This window comes from Amphiura filiformis, unplaced genomic scaffold (assembly GCF_039555335.1).
Source record: "Amphiura filiformis unplaced genomic scaffold, Afil_fr2py scaffold_21, whole genome shotgun sequence".
Taxonomy (NCBI): domain Eukaryota; kingdom Metazoa; phylum Echinodermata; class Ophiuroidea; order Amphilepidida; family Amphiuridae; genus Amphiura; species Amphiura filiformis.
In genome coordinates this window covers 2,640,254-2,661,868 of record NW_027305485.1, presented here as the reverse complement: position 1 = coordinate 2,661,868, position 21,615 = coordinate 2,640,254, and the positions used below count along the sequence as shown (strand labels likewise).

At 38.2% G+C, this 21,615-nt stretch overlaps 1 long non-coding RNA gene and 3 other non-coding genes across 4 annotated transcripts; 1 reads left to right on the top strand and 3 right to left on the bottom strand.

Moving 5' to 3' along the window:
- Nucleotides 1–3,532: 3,532 nt before the first annotated feature.
- On the bottom strand, nt 3,533–3,605 carry Trnak-uuu (transfer RNA lysine (anticodon UUU)). Its single transcript has one exon. It is a non-coding gene; the product is annotated as a tRNA-Lys (tRNA).
- Nucleotides 3,606–4,222: 617 nt separating this feature from the next.
- Trnak-uuu (transfer RNA lysine (anticodon UUU)) lies at nt 4,223–4,295 on the bottom strand. The gene has a single exon. It is a non-coding gene; the product is annotated as a tRNA-Lys (tRNA).
- Nucleotides 4,296–4,912: 617 nt separating this feature from the next.
- On the bottom strand, nt 4,913–4,985 carry Trnan-auu (transfer RNA asparagine (anticodon AUU)). The gene has a single exon. It is a non-coding gene; the product is annotated as a tRNA-Asn (tRNA).
- Nucleotides 4,986–5,766: 781 nt separating this feature from the next.
- On the top strand, nt 5,767–11,099 carry LOC140143371 (uncharacterized). Its single transcript, XR_011857749.1, has 3 exons — nt 5,767–5,961; nt 8,293–8,377; nt 11,037–11,099. It is a non-coding gene; the product is annotated as an uncharacterized lncRNA (long non-coding RNA).
- The last annotated feature ends 10,516 nt before the right edge of the window (nt 11,100–21,615 follow it).

The following is a 21,615-nucleotide window of genomic DNA, read 5'->3' as shown; positions in this document are numbered from 1 at the left end:
AATTCGTGCTATTATGGCGTTGGAAAAGAAATCTCGTGAACAGGGTGCCCTCTCAACAATATCTACTATCTGCCTACATGTTTACACTCTAGAAATGCCAACTAAAATCATCCAACAACTTCAAAGAATTATTTCAGTATAGAAATCAACCGCGAAATATGGATATCCAACTAGTTTGCCCTCGGAGCTTCAAAAAACTACTCACCGCGAAATATGGATATCCAACTAGTTTGCCCCGCAGGGCTACAAAGAACCATTAACCGCGAAATATGGATATCCAACTAGTTCGTCTCGCATGGCTACAAAGAACCACTTACCGCGCAATATTTTTTTTGCCTCAAAAAAATAATTAATATCTACCAAAAAACGTTTCAAAACGTAAAAAGTGGCCAAAGTTTAAAAAATCTTTCCTGTGTGGCTTTTCACCCTTTTTAAAACTTGGTCCCATTTCTAAAGACCCATACAAAGTCATCTATAAGCTACTTCTTGGTTTTCTTAGTTGTCAGTGTTTATTTTGTAAAGCAACTGAATTAATGTTCGTGCGTAATTGAAGTTTTTCCGTATAGACGTTATACACAGTTTCGTAAGAAAGCTGGAACACACAGTTTCGTAAGAAAGCTGGAAAATTATGGACATTTACAAGCCAGGGAGGCAATAAATACGAACTAGACTATATACTCATACGAAGAAAATGGAAGAACAGTCTGCAGAATGCTGAGGCATACAACACCTTTGCTAGTGTGGGCTCCGATCACAGAATCGTGTCGGCAATAATAAGACTAAGCCTCAGGAAGAGCAAGACTTTACCAAGGAAGAACCAGTTCGATTGGAAATCCCTGAGCACTGATAGAAATATCCAAAAGATGTACACCATAGAAGTGCACAACAGGTTTGAAATCCTTGAAGACATGGAGGAAACAGCCACGGATAAGTACAGCCGATTTATCGCTGCCAACAAAGAAGCAGCTGAGAAGATCATCCCTGCAAAGAAGCGATCTCGAAGGGCAAACTTTTCTCGTGATCCAAGAGTCATAAAGGCAAGAGACCATATCAGGGAGACGTATGAGGAATATCAACTGGACACTACTGATTGTAAAAGAGAGGAGTACAAGAAGGCGAAGAAAAACCTTGATGATGCATACAACGAAGTCATCGAGGCAGACCTAAATGGCAAGTTGCAAGAGGTTGAAAGAGCGCATGTCAACTCCAAACATGGTGAAAGTTGGAAATTGATCAACGACATCACTGGTAGAAAGGCATGCAGTACGGGTCAGTTGAAGGGAAACACACAAAGTGAAAGGGTCACCAATTGGTACAACCACTTCAAAGGCCTTCTTGGAAGCCCTCCTGACATCGATGATGAGGAAGAAGAAATAAAGCATCTTTGGTTGAGGGAAAGAGCTGTGGAGAGGACAACATACCTCCAGAAGTGCTGAAGAGATGCAACCTAGATGACATTGTGTTAGGGTTCTGCAATGACGCACTTCTCAAATACTTAATATTGTTCCTATCCCTAAAACAGGAGATCTTAGTTCCGGAAACAACTACCGCGGTATCAGTCTAACCTTCATCGTAGCCAAAACCTACAACAGAATGATACTTAATAGGATCAGACCTGAAATTGACCAGCATCTGAGAACAAATCAGAATGGATTTAGAGTTGGTAGAACGACTGTTGGACACATCCTTGCACTGCGTAGGCTGATTGAAGAGGTAAAGTCGCATAACCTGCCAGCGATAATAACATTCATCGACTTCAAGAAAGCTTTCGACACCATCCATAGAGGCAAGATGTTGAAGATACTCCATGCCTACGGTATTCCGGAACTCATTGTTGAAGCTATAGAGGCCGTCAGCCTTTCGCCATCTTGTGGGTACAAATGATACGCGTGATTCTGCGTCGGACACTACGCGCAGGGCGCCGCTTGCCACGCAGCTGTTATCACGCATCATCACGTTGATTTTGCTGTTCACGCATGGAGATCGAACGACCATCGCAGCGTGTACCCACAAGATGGCGGCATATGACGTCACGCTGACGGCCTCTATTGGCAACATGTACTAAAACACAAAAGCCAAAGTAATATCACCAGATGGCGAGACAGAATTGTTTGATATCTTAGCAGGAGTACTTCAGGGGGATACCCTCGCCCCATACCTGTTCGTGATTGTCCTCGACTTTGCACTGAGAATAGCTATTGAAGGAAACGAAGAGGAGCTAGAATTCCATCTGGAAAAGAGACGAAGTAGGAGAGTTGGCCCAGTCGTGGTGACAGACTTTGATTTTGCTGACGACATTGCACTGTTGTCTGAGGAAATACACCAAGCACAAGAACTGCTTCATAGAGTGGAGACTTCAGCTGCTAAAGTGGGCCTGAAGATGAATGGAAGTAAAACAAAGTATTATGTCCTACAATAACAGGAGAGAAAACATCACAACGAATGAGGGTGTAGTACTAGAGGAGGTAGATGACTTCAAGTACCTAGGCGCTTGGATGAAAAGCACTGAAAGGGATGTAAAGTTACGTAAAGCAGCAGCATGGAGGGCGTGCAGTAAACTTTAGAAAATCTGGAGGTCAACTCTTACCAGGAGTTTCAAACTCCGAACCTTTGCTGCAACAGTGGAGTCGGTGCTGCTTTATGGTTGCGAAGCATGGACCCTCACCCCTAAACTTGCAAAGGGTCTGGATGGCTGTTACACCCGCATGCTAAGAACTGTTCTGAATGTACATTGGAAGGAACATATGTCAAATGCAAACCTATATGAAGATATTCCCAAAATAAGCCACAAGATCAGGGAAAGAAGAACCCGGTTTGCTGGCCACTGTTCCAGAAGCGAGGAGCCCGCATCAAAAATGGTTCATTGGATACCCAAGCATGGGAGGCGGAAACCTGGAAGACCTGCTCTGACCTACATTGACATTCTGGAAGATGACACTGGACTGGAGGTAACAGACTTCAAGACAGCAATGGAGGACAGGAAGTTGTGGAAAGCCATCACAGTTCGAGGACACCACTCGAATTAAGCAAGTAAGCAAGCGTTATAATGTAATTTGATTTAAGAAAAAGTAGCGAATACTCACTTTGTTAAATTCTTCATCGTCATGTGCAATTCTGCGCCTTATGTACAGATATGTAGGGCCTATATGTAGCAGGTTGACACAGTCAATTTGCTAAGTATATATAATACTCTACTACTCTTTATGAACACGCAATATAATAAAACATAAACCTTGAAATGTTTTTGATAATACATAGCCTACGTCATATTGTACCACTTTCGAACAGTCTTAAACCTATAAGAGCACATTGTTGCATGTAAAAATTAGGACTCATTCTTCATCTTATTACTATTTTACTAAATAGGACCAAGTTTAAAAAAGGGTGAAAAGCCACACAGGAAAGATTTTTTAAACGTTGGCCACTTTTTACGGTTTGAAACGGGTTTTTTTGGTAGATACGCTTTTCAGAATAATTTTGTAGTTACTTTGATAAAAATGTCGAAAGCTTTTAATAAATGACAAAAACCTTACGCCTGGTAAGGGACTCGAACCCTTGGCCCTCAGATTAAAAGTCTGATGCTCTACCGACTGAGCTAACCGGGCTCACATAACACTATTAGAATAACAATAATAATATTAGTGATAACAAATATGTTATGTTATTAATAATGGTGGTTGGATAAAAGAGAAGACCTGTAGATGATTAAAAAAGTGAATTTCGGTCATTATAAAGCTTCTCTGAAGAATGGTGTAGTTATGTTGATCTTGTCAGTATTTTGGTATTTCAGTACTACAGTGATCATCACATCACTATGTTAAAATTTCATAATCATTATTTAAGAATAATGTAATGAGTTTATTACCCTTAAAATGATGTTGTGCAAATGTTGTATCCATAGGAATACAATATTTGACATGCATGATGATGTTCTTAACTTATCACTGTTATGTTGCAGTACCTGTAGCCTGTACATGGAATTTAGCCTGTAATGTAAAACTAAGTTTAGTTACATTGCTACTAAAAGCTAACTGATAGAAGCTATACATAACAATAATATAATTGAATTATATAAAGTTCAAACAAATAATGAAATTTCAAACACACATACGAAAAAGCTCTTGCACTCAAGAAAAGAATTCAAAATTCAACTGCTGTAAGTGCACTCTGTGTTTTTTATTGAAATCTGGAGAGCTTTTTTTTATGAATGACAAAAAAGTTGCGCCCGGTAAGGGACTCGAACCGTTGGCCCTCAGATTAAAAGTCTGATGCTCTACCGACTGAGCTAACCGGGCTCATATAACACGATGAGAAAAACAATGATTATATCAGTGATAACAACTACATGTGATTTTATTAATAGTGGTGGTTGGATGAAAGAGATGACCTGTATATTATTTATAAAGTGAGTTTCGGTAATTATAAGCTTCTCTGAAGAATTGTGTAGTTATTTTGATCCTGTCAGTGTTTTAGTATTTCATTATTTTACAAGTGATCATCACACGATATATGAATAACATAATCATTACTTTAGAATAATGTCATGAGTTCATTACCCGATTTTCTTTTACAGATAATGATATTGTGTAAATGTTGTATCCACAGGAATACAACAATTGAAATGCAAGATGATGTTCTTAACTTATCACTGTTATGCTGCAATACTTGTAGCCCATACATGGAATTTAGCCTGTAATGCAAAACTAAGTTTAGTTAAATTGCTACTTAAAGCCAACTGATAGTATCTATACATAACAGCTATACATAATCATACAAAATTAATTAAATTTCAAACACACATACGCAAAAGCTCTTGCACTCAAGAAAAGAATTCAAAATTCAATTGCTATAAGTGCACTCTGCGTTTTTTATTGAAATGCGGAGAGCTTTTTTATGAATGACAAAATAGTCGCGCCCGGTAAGGGACTCGAACCCTTGGCCATCAGTTTAATAGTCTGATGCTCTACCGACTGAGCTAACCGGGCTCGTTTATAACAATAAAAATAATAATATCAGGGAAATCAGCTATGTGTGATGTTAATTTATTAATACTAGTGGTGGTTGTACAAAGGAGGAGAAGACCATGTAGATTAATAAAATAAGTGAGCTTCGGTAAACCTTGAGTAGTTTGATCTTGTCGGTATTTCGGTATTTCATTATTACCAATGATCATTACACTATATAAGAATGTCATAATTATTACTTTAGAATAGTGTGATGAATTTACTGGAAATGTTGTGTAAAAGTTGTATCAATAGGAATACAATTGAATACATGAATCCAAAACCCACCCAAGTCCACGGGAAGTGATTTTGAGAAAAAAACCTGTGTATCATTTTAATTCCTTCAGTTAGATTTACCTGGTCAATATGGTAAGTTGTACGTGCAAATGGGTGAGTTAAACTGTATTAGGTATGACGATTAGCATTTCAGGGACTTCGTGGGGTTCATTTAAATTCTGGACTTGGGTGGTTTTTTGAATCATATACAAAGACAATAATGTTGGAATGAGATTACCACCAGTAAGATAATACAAAGATAATAACAAATGGATATATTTTATTGCTGCAGAATCGGGCACACGGCAGAAACAAGGTATTTAAAACATTATACTTGTTTTTGGAATCAAATGTTGATAAAAGCGAAATTAGAAACTGATTTTTGCGGGTAAATTTTGAGGACATCGGATAGTTGTTACAATTTTTTTTTTTTTTTTTTTTTTAACCAGGCAAAAACTTCCGGGTCATGCCATGGTAAATTAATACGGATGTGCATTCCTGTCGCCTGATGTATGATGGAAATCATGATTGATCATTCCTTTGAGTACACAAACCTTTCCACTAGCCTTGTTGTCTGCAGTTGCCTGTCGTGAGCTGAAGACGGGGCTGAATTCTGAGAGAAATGTGACTGTCTGATCGGCCTGACTGAGTCCCGCCCGGTCCCGGGCCAATGTTTAATTTTGTAAGCTTACATGTTTGTAAATGTAATAGTGAGATGCACTGCATACATGTGCTTATGTTCATGTCGTGATGTTACATGTTAACATGGACGTTATTCATGTATTCATTTAATATGTTCATGAGCTTACACGTATTCCTGACATTGTCCTTGACCTTGCTGCTATTAATTAGGTTTCTGCCGGAAATTAGAACGAAATAGTCTGAGCAATCGGCAACAGCAATAGCCTTTTCCGCGGGATCCGCCATCCAGTGGGTCCTGCCGTACTGCATGCCATGCGATAGACATTACGTCCTCGATTACGCGGTAGTCGCAACGCGTTGCGCACCTCTTCAGTCAAGCGTCAACGCGGTGATCTTAGCAGCAACAAGGTACTCATACCCACAAGATGGCGGCGTTGACGTCACAATGTCAATGACTACTTCTATTGAAAAGTTATAATTTGGTTCACCTCAAGTTTGGTAGTGATGTCAATACAATGCTCTTTCGCGGTTGTGCCGCAAGCGTGCTGACAAATCGCGGCTGTGCGCGTGCGTGTACATGGCGTTTAACTTTACGCACGCGATTCGATACTGCGGCAAGCATAGACATACCACCTAGACCTATGAGTGCCCATACTTAACCATGGCAGTAGGTGAAGCCACGTATCCAAGCTGATTTTGGTCGGGTGGTCGGACACGGAGAAATAAGCGTTCATGTATTGTCTGGAGAGAAAGACGCGCTCGTTTGCGTGATTGTTGCGCCATATTGCTCGCGTCAAATGCAACATGTTCTGTAGATGCGAACATAATCTGCTTGCTTGCGTCCTTGTCAAAGTCACTGGTCTACATGGTCTAGGTACTTGTTTGTCTGGGGCGGCGAGCAAAATAAGCACCTAGGTCACTACCGAACTTGATGAACCAAATTATAGGCCTAACACTAACACTACCATGACTACACGCATGCAATCAAAGGATCATGATTGCATGAAACTGTAAAAGGTACCGGTCATCTTCAAAGCGGCAAGTATGAAACCAGCTTAAGACAGCGCGCATGCGCCGACAACAGCAGCACACTTGTAGATCCTTGATGATCGTATGATAATGGGTTTGCGTACTACAAGTGCGCAAGCTAAAAACACGATTCTACTGCTTAGATGTTTGTGCCGGTTAAGAAACAACAGGGATGTCCTTACAAAAATACTTCATTTTTTAGGGGAAAAAACAATTTTACTTACCAACAATTAATCTGGATTTTGTCTTTTGGCTAGATTCAAATTCAAAATATTTGCCAGCCAATCCCCCAGGCCCATCCATTATGACATAATATTGGATAGGCAATGTTAGTCTATAAATGTTAGGGAGCGATCGTTATTTACGACAGGGGGATGGGCATTTTGAGGGGAACCCGAATTTTTTTGTTTCTTGAGGGGGAATGCAAAATTTTTGTTGAACCAGGGGGGGGGATTTTTAAGTTTTAAATGGAGAAATTCGGGAAAACAGGTACAGGCCATTAGTCCGACACTCCGCTAGTCCAACACTCCGCTAGTCCGGCACGCCGCTAGTCCGACACGCCGCTAGTCCGAATCTGAAATGCACTGCACCAGTCCGACATGCCGCTAGTCCGAATCTAAAATACACTTTGCCAGTCCGACACGCTGCTAGTCCGAAAATGAAAAACACTGCGCTAGTCCGAATCTGGAAAACACTCTTTCAGTCCGAGACTGCGCCGAATCTAAAATCACTGCGCTAGTACGAAACTGAAAACGATTTTGAAAAGCACTGCGCTAGTCGGAATTTGAATTGGGGAAACACTGCGCTAGTCTGATATTCGGACTAGCGCAGTGTTTCTCAGATTCGGACTAGCGCAGTGTTTTTCAGCGCTGTAGTTTTCAGTTTCGGACTAGCGCCATGGTTTTGCAGTTTCGGACTAGCGCCATGGTTTTGCAGTTTCGGACTAGCGCCATGGTTTTCAGTTTCGGACTAGCGCAGTGTCGGACTGAAGAAGTGTTTTCCAAATTCGGACTAGCGCAGTGTATTTCGGATTCGGACTAGCGGCGTGTCGGAATGAAAATTGTGTTTTCAGATTCGGACTAGCGGCGTGTCGGACTGTTGCAGTGGTTTTCATTTTCAGACTAGCGCATGCTTTTTTTCGGACTAGCGCCATGCTTTTCATTTTCGGACTGACGCACCTCTAAGTATAGGGAATTTGTGTTGTCGGACTAGCGGCGTGTCGGACTGAGCGGTGCACCCCGGGAAAACAAAACGCCCATTCCCCCCTGCTGTAAATAACGATAGGTCCCTTAGTCATATTTTATATTAAATGCTTTTATGTTTGTGTGTGTTTGGTTTGCAGTTGACCTAGCTTATCAATGTGGAAATGGATTAATTATCTCTATAAAGAGTCTGTGAAGATACAATTGATCTGTTGCTGTAAATTGGTAAGTAGATTACAGTCAACATCAAAACTAAATACAGAAAACAAATTGTTGAAAATTGGGATAAATTGAATCCCACCCAGAGCAAACAACTTCTCTCTTTGTTTTCTCTCTTTATTCCTTCCTTCTTTCCCTTCCCGTTGTCAAAAAAACCCTGAGGCGGTTAGGGTTAAGCAGTTTCATAGCCAAGTCAAGTATTGGGGAAAATGTTCAGAGGATACGAATTGTACAATGTTCAATTCTTTCATTCAGTAAAAGAGTGGAACAACTTGCTTACATCCACCATTAATAAATGCTGCCATTTATACAGCGCCTTTCACATGTATCAAAGGGCTTTAAATTTATTCCGCTGTTGTTAGAATGTGTCAGCTGCCATACAATGCCTAAAGCATGCTCATACCTTTGGACGGCGCTAAATGGACAATATTCCTAACAGCTCCCCATTTCACCCCTGGGTAGAGAAAGGCAAGTGAAGTAAAGCGCCTTGTTCAATACAATGGCACAACACGATGGCACTGCTGGGGCTCAAACTTGCAAAACTCTGATTATTGAGGTAGAACCTGTACTGCTGCGCCACCTTGCCCCCGTTACTCATCAGACAACTTCAGCTTTCAAATCTGTTCTAGCTGAATGTTCTGACACAGTACCCTGACTCCAAAAATAGACCTCCCAATAGGGTGCATCTATAGCCCCCATAGTTTGCATTATTTTTGTCCATAGCCTTAACATGTTCCACTTGTCCCAAAACTAATCCCTACCAAATTTTATTGAATTTGGAGTTTGTCTTATGGGGCCACCACAGGCTTAAAGTCCGAAAATGGGCTTGTCCATTGAAACGTGTAGTAAAGTGAACTTTGCACTCTAAAAACACACTAATATCCTATAAATGCATGTAATGTGTAAATGGAAAGAAGAGGGCCATATCAAACTTAACTTTAATACTCTGCTGTGGGATTTGTTTCTTGGATATTCAGATGAGGGTCAAAGGTCAACAGAGTTCAATGTCAACAAAGGTCAAAGGTCAACCAAACAAGGTCAAAGGTCAACAATAAACATATAAATAACAATCAGAGCAAAGTAATACTGCATGTTGTGTAAATCATTGGACTTCTTTTTATCAGTCCTTCCAATAAGATCTTGATCAAGGATTCCACACCTTAGGAAGCGATGATGCAGTAATTGTCAGCTAAATTCAAGCAAGCTGGAGCTCTCCACAAAGCCAGGTGGATGGCAAAGCTACTTTACTCAGTAAAGATCTGTTTGCTTGAAGCCCAGATTTCACAGCTGCCACAAGGTACCATAACAGCCACCCATCAAGTGCCCAAAGTGAGAGAATTTGTTATCTTCGCCACTCTGCTGATCTACAGTTCGTGGTGATTGACCTGCACTTCAGCTGCTGATGCCCATGGCATGACCTCAATCTGTTTCACAAGTTGCTCATGTATGAGGCCCGGGGTCCCGGGCCCGGGGTATGAGGCTGTGAATCCAGTCATTTCTTCAAGTGCAATTAAAGCTTTGAAGCGTCACCTATGGTACTTGACAGAATGTCAGTATGGTACTTGAGAGATGGTGCCCCTTGCACTGTTTAGTGATATAGTGCCCACAGATGAGCGATGTGTACTCGCTGATAAACTCCTTGCAGTTAAACCTGCAGTAGACATCTTAGCACCTAAGAAGCGGATTGGATTATCCTTTGGAAAGCCTGAGTTTCCAACCAACATCACCGCTGCAACATCTCTTGGAGACTTGGTCAATGAAGACTCATACTATCCACATCCTGTAAATAAACACTGACTTTCTCACTGAAGATGTTGATACATGGTCAAATTCTTCAGCATATCAAGAATCCTTTGCCAACATTGGAGCCATCAATATGTTATCAGAACGCAGTGCACAGATTAGCGCGGACTTCTTTGGATGCAGCAAGAATGGAAAAGCACTACCAAAATACACTACAAGTTCTTGAACTAAGCCACAAGAATGAACCAAATCTTGGAAAGTGCAAATCTAACACTAATGATTAAAACCAGACTCCTCAAGAAGCACTGAACTTCTTAATGAATGTAATAGCGAGTGCTGAAAATAGCATTTTAGGATTGTAAAACTCTTTTACGTAAGGCAGCTATTACTAATTGATACAGCAATCAAGACTGCAAACATAACTGCCATTTACAAAAAAAATATGCAAATGCTTTGGAAATGGTCTAAAATATCTTTAAATTGATGCACTTAGCAGTATTGAGAATACAGCAGCTATAATAAAGCACACAAAGTATATGAATCAAAATAGCTGCCTTATGAAATTGTGGTATAGCTTATCATAAATGTTCTGATGGCCGGTGGCCCCATAGGACGAGGTCCGATTTCGACGAAATTTTGTGTGAGGTATTTATTTTGATAGTGGAACACATTTATGCTATGGACAAAAATCAGGGTTAACATTTTAAAAATAGGGGGGCTATAGATGCACCCTACCTCCCAATCATACCTCCAGTTTAAACTTCTACAGGTAGATATAGAATACAAGATCCAAGAAATTCATTGGTTGAAATTCATGTTGGTAGATTTCATCTATGCATTGCATGTATTGCTCATACATCAAATGGTTTTATAATTTAAGCTTTTTTAATAATCATGTTCTTCTTATTTTTTTGTTTCACAGGGGCATGATGATTTGAAAAAGGGACCTCAGGACATCAATCTACAATGTATCTCATGAAATGATAGCTGCCATAAACAAATATGCTTTTTGTCTAGAGCGTACATTTTCTTGTTGGTCATTCAATCTACACATTTGGCAAACAATGTTAAAGTATAATGTAAAGTACCAGTATATATTCAGCAAAAATCAAGAGGTGAAATGAATTATCTTTGGTAATATATTAAAGTGACATTTTATCAGACTATATTTAAGAACTGGAGTGCTAAATTTGTGACTTCACATGAATGACACTGTATTGTGTTTTTTTTAACTGTTGTGGAAGAGGTAGCCCAGTCAAAGGTAAATAAGGGCTTAAGGGGGTACTGCACCCCTCGATAAATTTGTGTCTATTTTTGCATTTTTCTCAAAAACTAATAACACAGTGGTAACAAAAGTTATGAATATTATACGGGCAAGGAATCCAATTACTAGACTGGAATTTCAGTGACCCAAGACAAGCGGTTTGTTATTTATAGTTAGAAATAAGGTACCGCTAGGATGTACCTCATTTCCTATCATATTATACTGAACCGTTTGTCTTGAGTCACTGAAATTTCAGTGTAATAATTGGATTCCTTGCCCCAATAATATACATAACTTTTGTTACTAGTGTATTATTATTTTTTGAGAAAAATGCAAAATTAGTCAAATATTTAGCACATGGGTGTAGTACCCCCTTAACCTGAATAACCCACCACTAATTCATATAACCACCTAGTACAGACAGGCTGTGAGCTCGACTCCTATACCGGTTTGATTTGATTTGTGAAATCTTTAAACTACTTTAGTGGCAAGCACTGACTTTCCAAGCAGGCCCTCATAACTCTCATACAATGATCTAAGATGCTTGCTATTAGAGGGGTATCACGGTTTGCGAATAGAACTCGCTCGCTATTTGAGGGGCATTGCGGTTTTGCAAATTGGGCGAGTTCTATTTATCATCCATTCTTTTCAGAAAAACATAACATAAAAGAATAAATCAATAAAATTCACCAGAAGTCAAAGTAGTGGAACAATGCTTAATTTTTGCATGAATCCAAAATGGCCACTTATGCATGTGTGAGATTTCAAAGTTATTCTACTCTGGATAATATCCATACTCCTCACATATAAGGATGCAGAAAAAGTATAGTTTGACCTGTCTCCAACATACAGTTCTTGAGTTATAGGCAAAAAGGTGATAGGTTAAATTTTAGGATCCACAGGCAGCTAGTTGAAAAATATTCTTATTTTAATGAAACTGGTTTCAAATTATTCCTTCAGCCCAGTGGCGGAGCCTGGGGGGAAATTCCCCCATTCAGAACTCTTGCCCCCTTGTTCCCCCATTAAAAACCCAAAAATAAGGAATTGTCTACTTTTAGGGGCACATTTCAGCAAAATTTGATGATTTTACCCCCACTGCATGTTACCAAAGTAACAACCACCTGAGATATGACAAACTTTTCTTTGTTTAAAATGTTTTTGCAAGCATAGCAATCCGAGTTTGTTTTTTATTCCTGTACCCAAATTTTGACATTTGACCTTTTTCCCTATTACTCAAGAGCTGTATACTCAATCCCTATGACGAGGGGAATAAATTGGTATCGTCGGCTTTTTAACAAGATTTGACCAACTTTGAAATGTCACCCCTGTATAAGTGGCCATTTTTGATTTATGCCAATTTGGCAATGTTCCACTTGGATTTTCTGTAATTTTTGATATTTTTGTGTGAGCTTTTAGGAGATTGGTGCATATGTAATAGATTCTGGTGCATTTAGTGGTGGGTCATTTTTTAATTAGACTGGGCTGGTAGGTGATAATTCTGAAACATGCATGGAATGGAACTAAAAGTGACCAACTGACTGCTATTTTAGAGTCTGAGTTAGGGCTTAGGTTACAGGTAAGGGTGACATTTAGGGTAAGGTTTATGGATTAAAACTAAGTTGCTGTATTTATTGACTAATAACCCTTCAGTGGCTAGCACTTTACACTGCATGATCAGCAGTGTGTCTACTATCTTCAGTAGATCAGCACTCTCCGTCATCCTAGGCTATTTAAGGCACTTAATTTAATGCCCATGTGACCCTGTCTACAAGCTGTAATGTCAGCACCCATCTGGCCACGGGGGCATTAAATTAAGTGCCTGCATTTAAATAGCCTAAGATGACTGTAATATCTAATATCTTCAGTAGATAGTACTTTACACTGCATGATCAACAGTGTGTCTGCTATCTTCAGTAGATAGCACTATACACTGTAATCGGTGGTATATCTGTTATCTTCAGTTGATAGCACTTCATACTGCATGATCAGCAGTGTGTCTGTTATCTTCAGTAGATAGCACCATACGGTACACTGTTATCTTCAGTTGATAGCACTTTACACTGCACGATCAGCAGTGTGTCTGTTATCTTCAGTAGATAGCACTATACGGTATGTAATCAGTGGTATATCTGTTATCTTCAGTTGATAGTAGTTTACACTGCATGATCAGCAGTGTGCCTGTTATCTTCAGTAGATAACACCATACACTGTAAATCAGTGGTATATACGTTATCTTCAGTAGATAGCACTATACACTGTGTAATCATAGGTCAGTCTAAATATGAAATTACCCACTACTAAATGCAACAGAATCCATTTCACATGCGTCCATCTCCCAAAAGCTTGCAAAAAACATCAAATGTCACAGAATATCCAAGTAGTTGTGCTTCTGTGAGATGTTGGTCCTCAATTATGCTCCAGGAAGAGCTGCTCCGAGCATGAATAATCTGGAGTAATATTCTAAGTCCAACATGCTCCAGGAGCATGTTTTGAATGCACAATGCTCAAGGAGCATGTCCAACATATATATGCTCCTGGAGCAGTGTGCATTCAAAACATGCTCTTGGAGCATGTTGGACTTAGAATATTACTCCAGATTATTCGCAACTTCTCTTGGAGCATAATGTTAGGCCAAAATCTCAAAGAGATTTTGGTCCTAAATTATGCTCCAGGAGCAGCTGCTCCAGGATCACTAGAAAGAGCTGCACGGAGCATGAATAATCTGGAGTAATATTCTAAGTCCAACATGCTCCAGGAGCATGTTTTGAATGCACAATGCTCATATATATGCTCCTGGAGCAGTGTGCATTCAAAACATGCTCTTGGAGCATGTTGGACTTAGAATATTACTCCAGATTATTCGCAACTGCTCTTGGAGCATAATTTTGAGATTTTGGCCCTAAATTATGCTCCAGGAGCAGCTGCTCCAGGATCACTAGGAAGAGCATGAATAATCTGGAGTAATATTCTAAGTCCAACATGCTCCAGGAGCATGTTTTGAATGCACAATGCTCAAGGAGCATGTCCAACATGCTCCAGCAGCATGTTTTGAATGACACTGCTCCAGGAGCATATAATATGCTTCTGGAGCAGTGTGCATTCAAAACATGCTCTTGGAGCATGTTGGACTTAGAATATTACTCCATTGGGCCAAAATCTCACAGGAGCGTTTGAGTTGGTCAAATTTCGTTAGAAACCATGTCAATGTATTCTTCTCGTCATAAGGATAATTTTAGGTTGACCTATCTCAGATGATCAAAATCAATTGAGCCCTGCATGTTGATATTGACCTATTTTGACCATTGACCTATTGATACCTATAGAACAAAACATCCAAAACAATGTATTGGATAAAAAAAGGAGCATTTTTCAATTGTGGACACCAGTGGACCTCAAAATTTGACCTTTTTGCCTATAACTCGAGAACAATACATTAACAAGATTTAACTAACTTCTAAATTCCAATTGTGTATCCAGAAGTCAAAATGTTGTGTATGTAATAAATAAAATAACTCCCAAAATTTACTTATGCTTGTTTGTATTTGGTAGTTTTTTTGATAACTATGTATAGCCATGTAGGCCTATACCTATGTATAAGGCTGTATCAAAATGATTATTTACCCAAGTTTCAAGTACAAGTATGTACAAGACTGCAACACAAAATAACCCAATTGTGGATCAATATATAAACTTTTGTCATTTCAAGAGAATTCTATTTTGCAAATATCACAAATATTTGTGTATCAATCATTTTGATACAGCCTGTTGTATAGCCTCCCACATATAGTAGTTTTTTCCTGCCAGAAATTGTTTCTTGCTCATCCCAATTTAGCCCTCCCCATGGCACATAAATACTGTAAAAGTGGACATTTTTACAGAACATTAATATTTGTGCTTTTCCCGCCCGCTTAACACACATGCCACGTAAATAATAAATGCTCGAATAATTATGTTCATTGCGAGAAAACTCACAAATTTAAAAAAGCCGCTATCCCAAGGTATTTCAAAACTGTCAAAGCACACACACTACATGAGCTTTAATAGATTGTGTGAAAATTCCCACATATGTCAAAGTTTACGTCACAGACCAGAAGTTTGTGGAATTTGGTAAATACGATAATAAATATCTGTTGTGCAACAAACTTAGGATAAATTTTCTGGCCATGGGTAGCAGAATGGTCGACTGTAGATCCGTTGGATAACGCTTTTTCAATAGGAAATGAACTTCGCTGTTTGGATGATGTCACAATGAGGTTAGCATTTATTCCATATTGAAAAGCGTGTTCCGACGGATCTGCAGTCGACCAGCCTCAGCCTCATAGTGATGGCTGGCAAAAGAAAATGGGGAAATGGTGCTTTATTGATACCCTTATGTACATGTATGATGAGGCAAAATAAATTCACACCAAAAACCAGGTTATTGTTCAGGAAATTAATTCTTTATTTAATAAATATAAAGTTTGTTGTAAAAAAAATTATTGATCAGGATAGACTTTCCCAATAAATCAATCAATTTTAATCAAACAGCAATACTGTTTCAAAAAGGTTTTACCACTAAAACTTTTGATTAATCAATATCTGATCATGGAAGTAAGTACTTCCATGATCTGATCAAATGAACAAGATACACCTTTGCTATATATCATTCAATCTGAAAATCCTATAGTATTTAGTTGATCCACTCAAACCTATTGTTGCAATTTTATTGACACCAACTTTTTGTAAATTTGGGACCCCCCTTATAAATTATAACCCCCTAGGTTAACAGACTCCATTTTTTTTCTAGAAAAATGTAGCCCTTTTTGCCAAATGAAACATACCTAAATCCTAATCCTTTACTTAGTTCTAATGAAAGTCAAATTTTAATATTTTGGTCAATTTTTTGGCAATAAGGGCCAAAATAATGCATGTTTATGGCATTTTTCATAGGCTGTGACAATCAAGCCCAAAGACTTGTACATAGACTAATTGCATTCTATTTTTTAGAAAACAGATTTTCTGTTCTTTACCATAACCAAATAATCAACATTAACTTAAAATATTTTAATTATGAGCTCACTCTTAGTCTGTATTAAAGATTTTGAATACTTAAGACTCCACCATGTCTTTAGAATTTGTGACTAAAATTGACAGAAAATATGGACAATTGCATGTTTTGGGCTAATTTCCCCTCAAATTGCCACAAAAAAAATTGACGTTATTGTTAGAATTAACTAAAGGATTAAAACAGGGGAATAGCCAAACTATAGCAAAAATTGATAAATGGGGACAAAAATTTGGGGTTTGGGGACCATAAATAATCCTGGCTACACCTCTGGATTAGGATTTAGCTATGTTTCAATTGGCAAAGATATTGTCTTTAATTCAAAAAAATTAGTGTTGTATTTTTCTGGAATCTGGAGTAATTGCAACAGAATCCAATCCATTTCACATGCATCCATCCCCTAAAAGCTAGCTCACATAAAAAAATTAAAAAGTCTATGAAATGCCTACTTTGCATAAATTCAGTATGGTCACTTGTGCAGTGGTGAAATAAACTGAAAGTTTTTTTGAGAGTTCTAGGTAAAAGGTGGAAAGTCATATTGCACACATGCGTGATGGACACGCATACACCCACCCCTACACAGACATAAAATGTGTCTGAAGTTTGTAAAAATTAAATAAATAGATACATCAAAGTAAAGATAGTTTGCATAGTTTTGTAACATAGATACTGGGCATGTAGATAACATCACACAATAGGTCATGGTCCAACAGGCTAACCCCCCCTGCTTTCACCTATTTGCCAGGTCACCCATGTAATTTTTAGAGCCCTGAGCCAAAATTGTCCTTTTCCTATTTTCCTGCTATAACTAAATAGGAAATACTAGGTCATGATGAGAGGAATACATTGGTATTTTTTTTAAACTATTGTATGACCAACATTGAAATGAAATTACACCCTCCTAATTTTTGTGTGAGCTTTTGCAAGATGTATACATGGGAAATTATACATATCAAGGGTTCAGAACCAGAAAACCGTGAATGTGTCCCGCAACAGTGGCGTAGTATAGTGAATCCAGCAGTCCAGCACCTTTTGGCGACAAAAGAAGTTTATGGTACAAATGCGCGTGAAAATTTTTGGCATATTGAAGCTAAACTGGTGACATGTGGTATAAAAGTGGAATAAATGCACGCGAAACGCGCAAAAATTAGGGTTTAGGTTAAAATGACCAAATATGAGGTTAATTAACTCTCAGAAGTAGGCCTACTTTACCTTTCTCATGGGGGGCAAGGGTTCAAATCCCCCACCCCTAGTTATGCCACTGATCTTCTAGTGTTCTGGTGACTTGTGCTCATTTTGTGGAAGCAGGTGACTGTGGGTTAAGGCTTTCTGGCTCTCAAAATATGTCCTTTACCCAAGGCAGTCGGTGCCCCAGCCCTGCCTCTACATTATATAAAATTATCTATCTATATTTGTGTGTTTTCTTCACTTTTGAGAAATTGCCTTGGTGCCCTTCTCAAATTTTCAACAGTTGCCACGATGCCCTCTTGAAATATTACAAAGTGCTGTGCTGCCTTGCCTTTTCAGTGAACATCTAAGGCAATTATCAACTTGCCCTCAAAAGTTGCCGTGCCCCTTCAGATCCTTAATTCGAGGGCTTAGGGCTGATAACAATGTCTCAGTTCCTGGGGGCGGGGTAGTTCAATTGGTTATTACTATGGAGGGTCAGTCACATCAGCGAACTGGACCAGGTCCCGGTACCAGGTCTACTTCATCAGCATCAGAAGCTTCCACGTCATTGATGGCCGACATAATCATAAGGTCCTGCATTTTAAGTCATCCTGGCTGATGTTGAAAAGAATGCAGCAAACAACAATGTATCACATGCACTCTCTAATACCACAAGCAGGGAAATTTTCTCTTGAGCTGATCAATCAGAACTCAGGTGGATATCCATGGTGGATCTATGACTCTGAAAAACAGTGAGAGAGAGAGAAAGAGAGAGGGGAATTATAACCTATTTACAAAAGGTGTTGAAATTTTCAGTATAACATTGGCACACACCATAAACAAGTTGACCAAGTACTGTATTTTTTGATTCACATCAAGCTTCTCAAAATAGGTCAAGTACCATTGAGGCCTATTGACCTGCACCTATTGCAACACATGGAAAGTGAAACATCCTAGATTTATTCATTAAATTGTTAAATCCTATTTTGAATTGTATGAAAACAAACATTTTGATACACCTTTTGTCCAAATCAGAGCACTCTGATATTTTTGACCCCTTAGACCAAAAATGTGACCTTTGACTTTCTCAGCTATAACCTAAGAAAGGTACATCCTGTCAAACTAATAACTACTAGTATACATCATCAGATCGAGCACGAAAGAGCTTGGAAGTTGGAAGTAGTACTACTGTCGCCGTAAAAATCGTATATTTTTTAATTTGCTTGCAATGCAAGGATAAGAATAAACAAAAAGTCATTAAATAAAAACATATATCATAGGCGATTAGGCGTAGATCCCAGGGGGATAAATCCCCCCAATATTTTGCCTGGGGAATGGTCCATACAATCATCCCCCCAATGTTGATGCCTATATGTGGGTTTCTGATCAAATTAACCTCATATTTGACCATTTTAGCCCCCAAAGTGCACATTTCTTTGCACTACTCAAATTTATTCCATTTTTGCACCATATTTCAACAGTTAAGCTTCAAAATGGCATGAAATTTTTCCCTACCCGGATATAAATTCCATTTACGGATTACCCAAATTAAAAAAAAAAAAAGTTATTTATTTTTTCGGGTTTTGTAGTGGCCCTGGACCTAGAGCTAAATGCTAGGATAATTCATTGTTGACTTATTCATTCATTGAATTTGTATCAATTTTGAAATCATTAACATATGAGTACAAATTTATTCAAATGTCATAGGCCTACATTTTTTTTTAATAAGTCAGCCATGAAAATTGAATGATCCTAGCATTTAATTAGCTCTAGGTCCAGGGACACTACAAAGCCGAAAAAATAAATAACTTAAAAAAATATGTTTGATACGGGTACCAGGTTACACGCCGAAATTCACCTCGGTTACCCGAATACGTCATTACCCGATAGGTCACAGCCTTAAATTTCATTGTATTTGGTTTATTTTAAGGAGATAAGATTCATTCATTCATTCCGTTTACTGTTCAAATGAGTGATTCCCAGGCCTCCCTCCAGTAACTCCATGACACATCATACAGTGCTACAGACAAACTTGAGCAGAAAATATGCCACTGTCATGCTTGTCTTCACAACCCCCCCAAAAAAAAAAAAAACATAAATAAATAAATTACCTGTTGCATGTATTCTTTCTCTGCTTCTGTTTTGAACAGAAGTCATCATCCATGATTTAAAGTATAGCAAGAAGTCCCTGCAGATGTTCATTCTCAACAGCTCAACTGAGATAGAATGTACTGTCATCATGCTGGTTCTGGTTGACCATGATTATGCCTGTCGTTGATGATACTGTTACCTGTATTCATGAAATTTACAGGAAATTGAATATTAAATACATGATGGAAGTACAATCTGCACTGAATCCCTTTCAACAAAGAAAACAAGCTAAGGCACTGTTCACAAACACTTGTAAGGGGGGACCTGATGCAAAAAAGGGGGGGCCTGAAAAATTTTGACCCTCCTAAGGGGGGCCCTGAAAAAAATTACCACAAATTTTCCTGGAAAATTTTTAGTTTATATGCTTTTCTATGGGGTTGACCCATAATTTTCATGTCAAAATTAAGGGGGGGGGCCCCTGAAATTTTTGAGGTCTGTAAAGGGGGGGCCCAAAAAATTTTCATGATGAAATTTTTTTGCATCAGGCCCCCCTTACAAGTGTTTGTGAACGGTCCCTAAAGATCGTCCAATTCACAAGATTTTTATCCCACAAAAAATACTGTGCAAATGTTGCTATTCGAGCCTGTAATTGCAGGAACTTACTTATTATTTTACACCCTGTATGACCACTTTAGTTACTCATTGCATAGCTAACTAACTATACAATTTATTAAAGCTCATAGTGTAACCTGTAACAAAATTAGATTTCTTTTGAGTTGTTTCATTCATACAAGTACTAAATAGCAAATGCAATAAATTATCAAGTAAAACCAGGTTTTTTCATGATATCACACTATATTTTTCTTACACACCCTGAATACCAACTTCCATTTTGCACAGTTGCATTGCTTGGAACATAAGCTTTCCAAATATGTATACTTTTGCTGTAATTGGGTCTATATTTTTAAAGATTTCAATAACTTTTTCTAATGAAATGAAACAAAAATAGAAGTAGGAGTATCAAAATTTAGTGAGGCCAAAGTAAATTGTTTGGTTGCCCTTTTTATGATTTTTTGAAAATTCAGCATTTTTGATCATTTTTGGTGCAAATTTCTCGAAGTTGGTCAAAATTTAAAAAAAATAAAAAAGCGGCTCCTAGATATTTTTATCTAGTTTTTAAAAATTAATTGTTGCCCAAGAATTTTTTTTGTTACGTTGAATGAAAAAGGAGTGGACCAAAAACCGTTATTTTTGGGATTTTGGGCCAAAAATGGCATTTTGGCCCAAATTTGACCTCACGGATAAACTTATCAAGTCTTGGCCATTCTAAATATGTATACTTTTATATACTTCAGACCAACAATTTAGCAGTTATGAGACCAACCTTAAGGGAAAAAATTGTGTGTTTTTGGACTGAATTTGAATGTAACTACTTTGTGTTTTTTTATCAAATATTGCATTTAAAGGCTTAATGTACAATTTCCTTCAAATTTAAAATTTGTCATTATATACTCAAAATGCTGAAATAATACTAGTAATAATTATCGGGAATGGTTTCTGTCCATTTTGAGCTGAAATAACAAGGTAAAGTGAAAGAAACACTGCTTGTTATTTTGGCTGTTTAACACGCAGTTCTATGGGAGGACATAAAGTCATAATTTCTTGAATTATGACTTTATGTCGAACTTTTGCTCTGTTTACCTACAAACACAACAAATTTGGCTGATTCCATTTAGGTGCAAGTTGTGACATGTGTAAACATTACAAATATGCCAAAAGATCAGGTTTGAAAAAAATTAACCAAATTCATAAAATATAAGATCGTACATTATGACTTTAATAGATAAAATGAGTGAATAACAATTATAAAATGTCCTTAGTACTGTCCAAATTTAAGGTTGCTTCTAAAAGAGTGATTGAAAAAAAAATGTA